Below are 12,834 nucleotides of genomic sequence, written 5' to 3' on the forward strand. Positions count from 1 at the left end.
CGTTTTCATCTGGCCGTGATGAAATATAGATTTGAGTGTCATCAGCATAACAATGGAAACTAATTCCATGTTTCCTTATAATATTTTCAAGTGGCAGCATATATACTGAGAATAATAGAGGGCCTAACACAGATCCCTGCGGCACTCCATAGTTTACTGGAGTTACAGTATGATCGATTTTTCTCCATTTATATAGACAAAATGGTAGCGGTCAGATAAGTATGATCTGAACCAGCTTAATGCTTGTCCTTGAACACCAGTATAATTTTGTAGTCGATCTAAGAGTATTGTGTGATCTATAGTATCGAACGCAGCACTAAGATCAAGTAAAACTAGTATTGAGATACAGCCTTGGTCAGAAGCTAAAAGTAAATCATTTGTGATTTTAACGAGCGCAGTTTCAGTGCTATGGTGCGGCCTGAATCCAGACTGAAACTTTTCATAGATATCATTTTCTTGCAAGAAAATGTTACCAAAAATGTTATACAATTTAAATAAAATACCTAAATAATGCAAACAACTCATTGGATAACATTGGGCTGCATATAAAGAAACAAAATGCATGTGCCATGAATAAATAAACACTTGCCATTTTTCTTTTGCTGGATGTCTATTGTCTATTTGCATATCAATAAAGATTTTTTTTAAAACAATGCACATTGAATTAGTCATTTCTACAACTTTTATAGCACTTCAATTGTAAAAATTGTGAGCCTGACATATTACATTTATTATCATTAGCACTCCATGTTCAAAGATTTACTAGCTGTCAGTTCATCTCTTATACGCTGCTGCCATCTAGTGGTTTTAGTTGTAACTCTAAAAGTATGGGGAACTGCTTAATTAATGTCTGTTTAGTAATTCATATTTTATCCTTTATTTGCTCTCCAGAAGCCATATTTGAGCACACACGCACACACGCACACACACACACACACACGTAGATTCCTTTAAATGTTAAGGGGAAGATTAAAAAAGAGAAACTGGATCTGTGAATTCTCACAGAATCACAATTGAATTCATATCTTGCTACTCAGTCAGAATCTTATTAACCTGGAGTCCCAGTCTCTGTCACAATAACCATATATGTAATGTTTTAGGCCTATTGGCAGACATCCGTTTAAAATGTAGGCAATGGCATATAAAGAAGCTTTTCTCCATATCCACTTCAGTTTCTCAGCTTGCACTTTAATTATTGATTAGGCTACTTCTGTACTGGTTTGCGCTTGGCAAAGATGTTCAGATATCTCTATGCCTAGTAGACCTACACCAAACGCTCATTAAAAAAGTTTTGCCAAAAATCTGTAATGGAAACGCCCCTAGTGACATTTTCATGTGAGAGTAACGTATGATCTTACCCCAGTGTCTCCAGTTTACAGTGAGGATTCGCCAGTACTGCAGAAAACAGCTTCACTCCTGAGTCTCCTAGTTTATTCCAAGACAGATCCAGATCTCTCAGGTGTGAGGGGTTTGATCTCAGAGCTGAAGCCAGAGCAGCACAACCTTCATCTGTCACACCACAATCCCACAACCTGTAGAGAACAATGACACACTCTTCACTCTCTCAGATCAAAACAGAAATCTTAGCTTTTCTTGATTATGTTTATAATTTGTGCAATATCTCTTTTTTTAAACAATGAATTCAATATATCAGTAAATTTAACTGTTATTGTAAGAGATTATATCTCTATGTGAGGGAGAAAGATTATATGAAACTGATCAAATGGAATACATTGAATACATTACATACATTAAATATAAATGTTTATATGCATACATTACAAATGCATATATTTGAATATAAATTTCTCACACATATATCATAAAAACTGGTTAAGTAGATCACAAATCAGGCCAGATAGGTAAGAGCTGAAGTGTGACTCATATTTTTTGTTAAACCATTAATTTATAATGTTTAAGTAAGAACTGTTATAATGTTTTAACAGTGATGCTTGTTCTCAGTGTTACTTACCGAGCGCATCTAGTTGCTGTAACCACAGGCATCAGCTTCTGGAGAACTTCATCTCCTGTGTTCTGTGTGGCACTAATTGAAAATAAAAATTATTTAAACTTAAAGTTAAAGTTAATTATTAATGCTACTAATAATAATAATATAATTATAATAATTCATATCATAAGTAAATAATACATTATACCTTCCTAAATACCCTCAAATAATTGTTTTAATGAAACACTGCTTTATAAAGGACATGTGAAAAAGTGGTTTTATATCTATAACTGTAGAAGCCTCGTATTCAGCCGTCACTGATTAGTCTCTTCTTCTTCTCGTTAGTGTTGCTGTGGCAGGGCTATTAGTCTGCATTTACACTACAACACTATTATGACACATCAGGTTTGTTTGTCCTGTCCGTTGCTATGGTTATCACCATGGAGACATTTAACTCCCGAGTCGGGCGGGGGGGCAAGAAAAAAGTCTTTTTGTACCTGCATCAGCAAATTATTCCTAGAAATTAAGCACACGAGTTTGTTTGCTTGTTACTTGCTTATTTACATACTTGTTCATTTAATAATTAGTTTTATTGTCACAGGAAATGATGCGCACAAAATGTGAATCATTGTCCATCATTTTGCCAGCAACTGGTGATAAAGAAAAATGATGATGAGACATTAATCTAATTTATTTTCTTAATACTTCTCTTGTATAATAATAATATTAAAACTTCATTTAGGAAAAATACTTCCTATTAAATATCTTTATATTAACTGGCTTTTTTATGAATGCAATACAGTGACTGACAGCCGTCTGTGTCTCCCAGTGTCTTACATTATTGTCAGTTTAGTGTTCAGTGATTCATTTACACAGAAACAAAAGATAACATGTATGCCTTCATCTCCGAATACATTATCTGTGTCTTACATTTCATAATGAACTCAGATAAACTCAGTGCCGACTCGTTTTCCATCAGTTCTTTTACATTAATTAGAATGTGTGCAAAGGATTGTGGGAGATTGAAGAACACGAAGGATATACTTGATGCATCCTTCAAAATGAGCTGAATTAAAGACACAAAATGAAGTCTGTCTTCAAAACATCCTTCAAACTGAGACGGCCTTCAGAGGCGCTTGATGACGTGGCAGTCGAGATATGCAGTCTTACTAGGACACAGCCACGGTCTGAGGAACACACGCAAATGATCTACAATATCCCAGAAATCAGTCTGCCCCGTGATTTAAACACCTCTGATCTCTGAGTTTCTCTTTGTTCATAATGTTTTAGACTGTAATGATTGCACTCAGTGTTACTTACCGATCATCTCTGACTCCAATTAATCTCTTCAGGTCAAACCTCTGCAGTGTCTCCTCTGAGGACAACAACACAAACACTAAAGCTGACCACTGAGACGAGGAGAGTTTCACAGCACGTAATCCTCCAGAGCTCGTATGAGGTTTAGCTTCGTTCACTAGAGAAAGATCACCCAGTTCATTCAGACAGTGAAACAGATTGATGTATTTATCTGGAGAGGGATTCTCACTGATCTTGTCTTTAATATAGTCAGCTGTTCTCTTATTGCTGTGAGAGCTGTTTGCTGTTTGTGTCTTCAGTTCTTGTAAGAGACTCTGGTTAGACTCCACTGACAGACCCAGAAGGAAACGAAGGAAAAGGTCCAGATGCCCATTTTTACTGTGTAAAGCCTCATCCACAGCTCTCTGATGGAGATCCGATAGGGAAACTCTGCCTCCATTAGTTGGTTTGGTAATCTGGTCAAACACATTGATGTTATTGTTGATAAAGGAGAGATGCACATATAGAGCTGCTAGATGTTCCTGAATGCTCAGATGAACAAAGCTGAAGACTTTCCCCTGACACAAGCCCAACTCCTCTCTGAAGATCTGAGTGCACAATCCTGAGTAAACTGATGCTTCTGCCTCATCAATGCCACACTCGCTCAGGTCTTCCTCATAGAAGATCAGGTTGCCTTTCACAAGCTGCAGATAAGCCAGTTTCCCCAGTTTGACAATCATGTCTTCATCTTTCACTTTCTTCTCATAGTCCTTCTCATGTTTGATGTTGGTCTGAATGAGCAGGAAGTGTGTGTACATCTGAGTGAGAGTCTTGGGAATCTCTCCTCTCCATGATTTCCTCAACATCTCCTCTAGAACAGCGGCTGAGATCCAGCAGAACACTGGGATGTGGCACATAATAAAGAGGCTCCTTGAGGACTTCAGGTGTGAGATGATCCTGTGGGCCAGACTCTGATCACTGATTCTCTTCCTGAAGTATTCCTGCTTCTGTGTGTCACTGAAGCCGTTCGTACCTCTGTCACTCGATGGACACACTCAGAGGGGACGAGATCCGCTGCTGCTGGTCTGGAGGTGATCCAGATGAGAGACGAGGGAAGCAGATTCCCCTCAATGAGGTTCGTCAGCAGCTCGTCCACTGAGGCTGATTCAGATATATCACACAACCTCACATCGCTCTTAAAGTTCAGAGACAGACGACACTCATCCAGACCATCAAAGATGAACAACACTTTATACTCATCACTGGATATGTCCATTTCTTTAGTTTGAGGGAAAAAGAGATGAAGAAGATCTGAAAGACTGAGTGTTTTGTCCTTCATCAAGTTGAGCTCTCTGAAAGCGAGTGGAAATATGAGCTGGACGTCCTGATTCTCTTTCCCTTCAGCCCAGTCCAGGATGAGCTTCTGCACAGAGACTGTTTTCCCAATGCCAGCGACTCCCTTTGTCAGCACAGTTCTGATGGGTTTGTCTTGTCCAGGTAAAGGTCTAAAGATGTCACTGCATTTGATCGGTGTGTCCTCTGTTTCTGCTCTCCTGGACTGTGTCTCGATCTGTCTCACCTCATGCTCATTATTGATCTCTCCACTTCCACTCTCTGTGATGTAGAGCTCTGTGTAGATCTCATTCAGGAGGGTTGGGTTTCCCTGCTTTGATATTCCCTCATACAAACACTCAAACTTCTGTCTCAGATTTGATCTCAATGTGTTGAGGACTTCAGCAGGATTAGAGTCATGGCTGTAAGATTAAAATACCACATTATTACACAAGTCAGAGAAGTAAATAGCCATAAATTACAACACTATTTATGGGACACAGAACATCATTAGGTTTCTGAAATGTGTAAATCATTAATCATGTGTGTGAGTGATGTGTGATGTGAATTGCAGCACCTAAAATTAAACAACAACAACAACAAAGTCCTGAATTTTACCTGAAACCAGGAAACATGCTTTCATTAAAGTCTTGTGGTCGAATCACAGGCTTGTACACAGTTTTGTTTTTAACTGGTCTGGATGGAAAAGTTGACCTTAAATCAGAATGAAGAGGGTAAAGAATCAGACACACTGATATTGATGTAATTGTGTCATTAACTGAGTAACAGACCAACAGCTTTTACAGTGTGTGAATGTATTAACAATACAACACATAGAGCTTTACACAAGAGCACAATGATGATCATTAATAGACCGAAACCAGCAAGATTGTAACTCATTAAACTGCTGTATATTAATAACAATTTCATACAAATAAAATACAATAAGCACATCTTTTATAGAAATGATATACCTGAGATCAGGCCGTTTGTCTCCACTCTTAAAGTTTTGTGGCACATCCATAGACCAGTTACTCTTCATAGACACACAGCTGGACTCTGGTTTTAATCTCTTCTGCTGGACTGAACTGGGTTTAAAACTAAGTAAAATATAAAGAATACAGACTTATAAAAGACCACATAAATGTTGTGTACTTTTGCTTTAATGTCTGTAACTGTTTTGCACTGTGTTTCAAACTTTGATTACAATTATTTTGAGAAATTAACTCACTGGTTTAAAAATGTTAAGCATGATTCAACAATTGTACCAAAGCGACTGAGAAAACCGGTAATATTAGGAATTAGGAATTCAAAGCAAACAAATTGAAATCAACTATAGAATTATAGAATGATTCAACTCAGATGAACATCAACCATGATCACATGACTCTTCTCAACGGCACAATGGAGGACGAAGGCTCGACCGACTAAAGAGACCAATGTTTAGCTGAGCTTTAAAGATAAACCACCTTACTGTACTCTAGTAACGCTACTCTTGCTGTGAAACATCACTGTTCTGACCAGACACCGTGAAGCTTTCAACAAATCTGAACCCGTATTTATCAAGCCTCTGCTCTGAGAATTACTCACAAGAACACTGCTAAGAATGGACTTAAGAGTAAAACAACTCTTGGCTCAAAGCTGTGCTTAGAAGTTAGTTATCAAGCATCTCAGTCGTAATTTAAGTGAAGTGTAGGACTAAATCTTAAGTGTCAGTCTTAGAGATGATTCACAACACTTTGCTGTGCCACAAACGGGATTTTGGATGATGACATAGGCATGGACCAATCACTGAATAGATTTCCTTATTTAAGAATATGCTCAGATAAATTCCCATTGAATGGTGAAATTCCTAAGAGGAGTTTACATTCAACACTAATAATCATTCAATAAATAATTTTCAAAAGAATACATTGTGATACTCATTGCAGGGCTGTACAGTTACGAAAAGATTGGTCTGTGCGATGAATAAATGCGTGCGATACAGTTTTGTAAACTCCGTTACTTGTGTTTGTTTCCAGACATGATAACAGTCGTTTTATACTTGAGCTTATGCGATATCACGATTTTTGATCGTGGATGATTTAATGTCTCCACGATCTGCTTTTGAAGAAATATGGTAGTATCACATTCTATCAGCTGCAGTTCTGGCGCTCAGTCCCAATACTGTAAAACTCACATCACATGTTAACGCAGCGCTAGAGTTACACTCACAGGACTCTGCACTTATTCACAATCACAATAGTTCATTATTTGCTCGTGCTTTAAAGCTTTGTCAGGTAAACATTTCATTAGCGTTCTGTTCTGACATGATGAATTCCTGAATGAATCAGCCGTTTGTAGGGCCCTATAATTTCCACGATCGTGGAATTGGCAAATTAACGCGGAATCTAGTGTTAAAGTGTTAGTGCGCGGAAGTTTACATATTTGCAATAAAATTCTGTTTTTGTGTGGTGTTTAATCATTTTGACACCAATACATATTAATAAATGTCATTTTGATGTTTGAAAGTCTCTAGGTTTTGACAAATGCAAATATAATTTGATATGATTTTCAAATACTGCACCTGTCAATACTGAACGAAATATTCTATAGCCTATTTTGCTGTCAACACTGCCGACGTTGTCTTTGCTGCTATATATTTATGTTTAACATGAAGTATAGGCCTTCCACAACTCTCTCCCCATATGTCAAATATATCACCAATGAGGCTTATCATATGTCACCTATCAGCAACAGTGCAGCGTCAGACACGTTTCTGGTGTGTAAAGACATGGAAAAAGCCACGCAAACGCCACGCAGCTGACACGCAACAGAAACACCACGCAGCCAGTGTGTCGCCGGCCTAACTAAGCCCTCAGTACCGAGCCGAGCAGTTCCCACGTGGCTTTTATGTCAAGCGAACTCTTGTTGTGTAAGTTTTGTAAGTTGTCAACATTCCGTTGACTGGAAGCGCAAAAATACATGCACTGACCACCTGTTATCCAAAAGCCATGTGAAGAACAAGAAGTACAATGATAACGCTATTAAAGCCACCATGTACCTCAATACATTTAAGGTCATTCCTTTTTATTTGTGTACATTATTAACATTAAAAACACTTTTTACGACTAAAATAACAGTAAAGGGTAAAAAAAAAATACTGAATTCCCACAAAATGAAAATGGAAAAAATGGATTTTGCAAAAATTAAAATGGAAAAACGGAAATTGGGAAAAAATAAAACGGATTTTATAGGGCCCTACGTTTGAATGAATCGTTTGAATAAATGACTCAATGACTCTGTCTCCTGCCGCCTCCTACTGGCGGTTTAGTTTCGTGTTTAAAAGTTTCATTCTTTCCAAAATTTCTTAATTGTATATTCAAAAAATATTTAAAATAATCTCATTACATTATTTAATGCAGTTTAATTTGATTGGTAACAGCCCTTTAGCATCTTATTATTCTATGAAATTTAAGAATTTTAAATGAAAGATGACGCATTAGGGAAGCGATTAGGGAAATAAGCGATTAGGGAATCGATTAGGGATGAGGGAAAAATACCCTTTATAAAGGTTAAAATAATGAATATGCCGATTTATATATGTCAAAGCTGACTGAACAGTGATGAGAATATTGATTCAGAATAAATTACATATAATTATTTATAATTTATCAGAATAATTTTTTTTTTTCTGGACAAACAAATGTTTTTACTCGGACAAGTGAATGACCGAACTGAGGACAATCAAATGAAAAGGCTTAATGTTGAGACCTGATTTATTTTGTTATTATTATTCATTTATTTACCCATAAACTTGTCTTTAGGAAGCCATACGTTACAGTGGCAAGAATAACTTTGTGAAAGCTTTGTGGGTGATGGACAGGGTTTACATTAAGACAGGAGTATGCCTTAATCTAGTTAATCGTGCATTTCTTTTCTTTTATTCCACAGCTGATGTGTGCAGTTTTTTTATTGCTTGCATTAAAATAATTTTCTCGTTTTGCTTTTTTAATTGCAGTCTTTTTCTTCTGCCATTCATGCTTATCAGTTCCATGCAATCTTAAGCTTCTCTTGGTTCAGCTGCACACAGTCTGAAAAGGGTTTTTGGCAGTTTGCTAAAATAAAAGAGCCTTTCTAAGAGCCATCGTTTAAGCTGTTGACTTTTCTACCTTGAGAAAGAACGTTAAACGAACAACCAATGATGAACCACGAATCAAACCAACCACTGGAGTCACATGGACTATTTTAACAATGTTTTTACTAACTTTCTGGGCCTTGAAAGTTGCAATGACGTTGCAGTCAGTGGAGGGACAGAAAGCTCTCAGGTTTCATCAAAAATATCTTCATTTGTGTTCTGAAGATGAACAAAAGTCTTACGGGTTTGGATCGACATGAGGGAGAGTAATTAATGACAGAATTTTTATTTTTGGGTGAACCAGGGTTATTATAGTTTTGCATTTTTCATTAGTTTTTATTTTTATTTCGTTTTGACTTTTTGTTTTCAAATTCAGTTTAGTTTTAATTAGTTTTTAAAGTGGGTTTGCTAGTTTAGTTTAGTTTTTATTTTTTGAAAATGCTTAGTTTTAGTTTAGTTTTTATTAGTTTTAGTGTTAGTTTTAGTCTTTTTTGTAATTTGGGTTATTTGTCAGGGGCAAGATTCAAAAAGGTCAGAAAAACTATTGTGTAATAATAACTCAACAAAAACATACAATTTTAGAAAATAATTCACACCCCATTGAAATTCCTTTACCTCTTACAAAATCCACACGCCGTACCAAAAATTTACACATCTTCTATAGTCTACAGAATTCACACCCTATACAAATACCACAGCTGTACAATTTTCACACCCTATACTAAATTTACCCTATACAGTCAATAGCCTACTCATCTGGATTGAAGCAGCAAACATTCAGTGTAAAAGTTAAAAAATGACATAACATTATTTAATATTTGAATCACAGCTTATATAGTGTTTTGACATCGACAACCACAACCAAAAAGTGCATTTTACCTCAAACTTGCGACTAGTTAACTTTCTAAAGAAGGCGCAATCGCTTCTTGGGTCGACATTAACACACTGACAAAATTATATTCAGAATTTAAAATATTTTTATACCACTTTTTAATGTGTGATTGTGTAAAGGTGTTCACGAGATAGAGATACCAACCTTTCGCGAACTTGCTTTCAACGTCGAACGAACAACGTCGTTCTCATGGAGACGCGGTGTGCACGGAGGGGAGGGGAGGGGCTGTGTGTGTGTGTGTGTGTGTGTGTGTGTGCGCGCGCGCATGTGAGAGACGCATGAGAGGCGGAGGGAGAGCAGGGAAAGGAAATGCAGCGTGTTTTAAATAGCGTTAAAAAATGAAAGACCTTGACAAAGACGAAAACTAAGGACATTTACTCTATAATTTTATTTTATTTTAGTTAGTTTTGCCAAACACACATTACAGTTTTAGTTAGTTATCGTTTTTTTGTAATACCTCGTTTTTATTTTTATTTCAGTTAACGACAATGTTTTTTCCCACCTAGTTTTCGTTTTTTCGTTCGTTTTCGTTAACGATTATAACCTTGGGGTGAACTAACCCTTTAAGACTAAAATGACACTTGGAGAAGCTTGATAAATACGGGCCCTGAACCAGCAGTTAAACAAATCCACTCAGTTTTACACCTACTCAGGGGCGGTTCTAAGGTCAGTGGATATTCGGGGCTTTAGCCCAACCTAAAATTGGGTATTTTTATTTAAAGGAATTAATTAACTATAAAAGCGATTTAAGGGAATAAAGAAAGAGAAAGGCTTAATGTATTAGTGAAATAATTGTAACTATTTGCAAATAATATTTTATTTTTAATTATGCATGCATTCTCTCTAAATGAATCAAGGAAATTATAGCATATTTTCAATTCAAAAAGGCAACATTTTATAAAAAAATTAAAAAAGTTGAGTAATTTGCGTCACCGGATACTGTCGGTAGTTGAACATTTCTATTGTAAAACAGTCAAATATTAAATGTTTTCCACTTACATTTTACCAGGCATTCGTTCACTTATTTAATCATTTTAACACTGATGAGCGAGACCGCTGAACTTTTAGTCATCCTAACAACAAACAGAGCGGTGCGTAATGGAGCGCATCAGAGCAGCATCAAGAATATCAAATACATTGCAGTGAATCTCTTATTTGCATCTTAAGTTTATTGCCAATAATAATGACATGTTTGCGAAAGTGTAGAACTCGGTGAGCTAGCACAAAACACATCTTCAGCACAGCGACTCATTTAAACGCCTCTGATTGGCCGATGCGTTCAACAGACATGTCTGTGATTGGCTACAATGCTCAACGCTGCAAACGCACGTCGTAAGTATCTTTAATGCAAAGGGAAAAATATAAATAAAACTGTAATATGCACTTTTCATGTTAATCGCAGCTGCTGTAATCTTATTCACATTTGTTTTTCTGATTAATTGTTTTGCTCTATGAGAAAGACAAGGTAACAAAATATTTGGGGCTTTACTAAAAACATTCGGGGCTTAAGCCCCCTTAGCCCAGCCCTAGCGCCGCCCCTGCACCTACTCCATTATATAAAGGTGGAAAAGATCTCAGCTTACATTTACTTGATGTCATTGCTAGTATTAGACTGACTGACTGAGAAAAATTATGATTCTAATTCAAAAGTGTCGTACTATAAGCACATCTTTTATAGAAATGATATACCTGAGATCAGGCCGTTTGTCTCCACTCTTAAACATTGGTGGCTTATCCATAGACCAGTTACTCTTCATAGACACACAGCTGGACTCTGGGTTTGAGCTCTTCTGCTGGACTGAACTGGAACAGAGAACAGATTCAGTTTAATCCTTTAGATTACTGTGATTACATTTATCCTGCATCAAAAAGTACTTTGAGGAAACAATTATCTTTTTACTGAATATTTCATTTTAGTTTTAAAAAAAGGCAAAAAAATCTTCTTTTTTCTGTAAACTGTCTGATCTGTTTGTGTTTGTGTGTGGCGAGGGGTGGAGGTTTGGAAGGAATGGTAATGTAATGTTTGTTGAAAGTACCTGCATCCTGGAGAACAATCTCCATCTCTGGATCCTTGTGAATCAGCCATGATGAAGCTGCAGGAGAATCTGATGAGTTTGATCTCCTCCACTGACTCTGAATGAAGAAACATTCACACACTAAATTAAATGATTAAATTAAACAACCTTCATAATTTAGCTGAACATATCTGGAGTGTGGGAGAAAAGGATCATGTGACTGCGTTAACTCAAGCTCACAGGGCCTTTTCACACACACACAAGTCGACCGTTGATGTTCGGGTGAAAAAGAAAACAAACCCCGACACACATCGACACACACTGATCCGATAAAAAAATAAAAAATAAAAACCGTGTTTGTTGACGTTTGTATGAATTGGCCTATGTATGTTTACACATAAGCTAAACTTCTGGAGAATCACAAAGGAAACATTGAAGTGAAAAATTACAAACCTTTATTTAAGGTTTCATATCAAACAATCACGTAAAACGTCCTCCAGAGATTCATATTAATATGAGAAAGTCACACATGAACACTCACCTTGATCAAACTTTTACAAGATACAGGATCTCAAATCCTCCAGCTTTAACATCATAAAACTACACTTAAATCCCTTTATAATGGTTGATAAACACTTTGATGTTCTGTTTTTTCCGTGTCGTATTTCGCATTTCTCCTGCTTAAAATGGCGACAGGAGACCTTACTTTCACTTTCTATTTGTGACGAGAGAGAGAGAGAGAGACGCAAACAGAGTATGGCAGGCGATCGGGGTCAAAAGTCTTTAAACGAAACGCGTGATTTTGACCGTGTCAACTAGGCTATAGACTGTAAAAAATATCCTCATGCTTGGAAAATTTTATGTTCACAAATCAAAATATCTAAAGATGAAACCAATGTTCTGTGCATTTCATGGTGAATTTGTTTCTTATACAAAAGCCCTCAAAGTGATAAAAAAGAAAAACTTATTTTTTCCACCATAGAAGAATATGATTTAAAAGAAAAACCTTAGCCCCTTAATTTTATTTATTTATTTTTTTGTTGTTGTGTGTATTTGTGGTTCTTTCATGCACCTGTCTTGTATGTTTTTTTTTTTTTTGTAAAGATTTATTAATATTACCATATTGTTTATACATGAATAATTGTTCAATAAAAAAATAAAAACAGACTGTAAAAAAATATGGACGCCCCTTCGCTCTCCTCCACTGGTGAGAAGTGAAGCTTTTTTTTTTTTT

At 36.4% G+C, this 12,834-nt stretch overlaps 1 protein-coding gene and 1 pseudogene across 2 annotated transcripts in view; both read right to left on the reverse strand.

The window, feature by feature from the left end:
• Positions 1 to 12,834, reverse strand: part of LOC311302520 (uncharacterized protein) — a 747,744-nt gene that overhangs the window by 615,448 nt on the left and 119,462 nt on the right. The gene's annotated exons all lie outside the window — the stretch shown is intronic.
• Positions 1 to 12,834, reverse strand: part of LOC311302355 (NACHT, LRR and PYD domains-containing protein 3-like) — a 32,141-nt pseudogene that overhangs the window by 11,109 nt on the left and 8,198 nt on the right. The window contains exons 3-9 of the transcript XR_014630321.1: positions 11,622 to 11,718; positions 6,070 to 6,151; positions 5,551 to 5,676; positions 5,195 to 5,290; positions 3,269 to 4,998; positions 1,973 to 2,044; positions 1,359 to 1,532 (exon numbers count right to left, since the gene is read on the reverse strand). The product of XR_014630321.1 is annotated as an NACHT, LRR and PYD domains-containing protein 3-like (transcript). The remainder of the gene's footprint in view (positions 1 to 1,358; positions 1,533 to 1,972; positions 2,045 to 3,268; positions 4,999 to 5,194; positions 5,291 to 5,550; positions 5,677 to 6,069; positions 6,152 to 11,621; positions 11,719 to 12,834) is intronic.

Source organism: Rutilus rutilus, assembly GCF_951802725.1.
Source record: "Rutilus rutilus genome assembly, chromosome: 13".
Lineage (NCBI taxonomy): Eukaryota > Metazoa > Chordata > Actinopteri > Cypriniformes > Leuciscidae > Rutilus > Rutilus rutilus.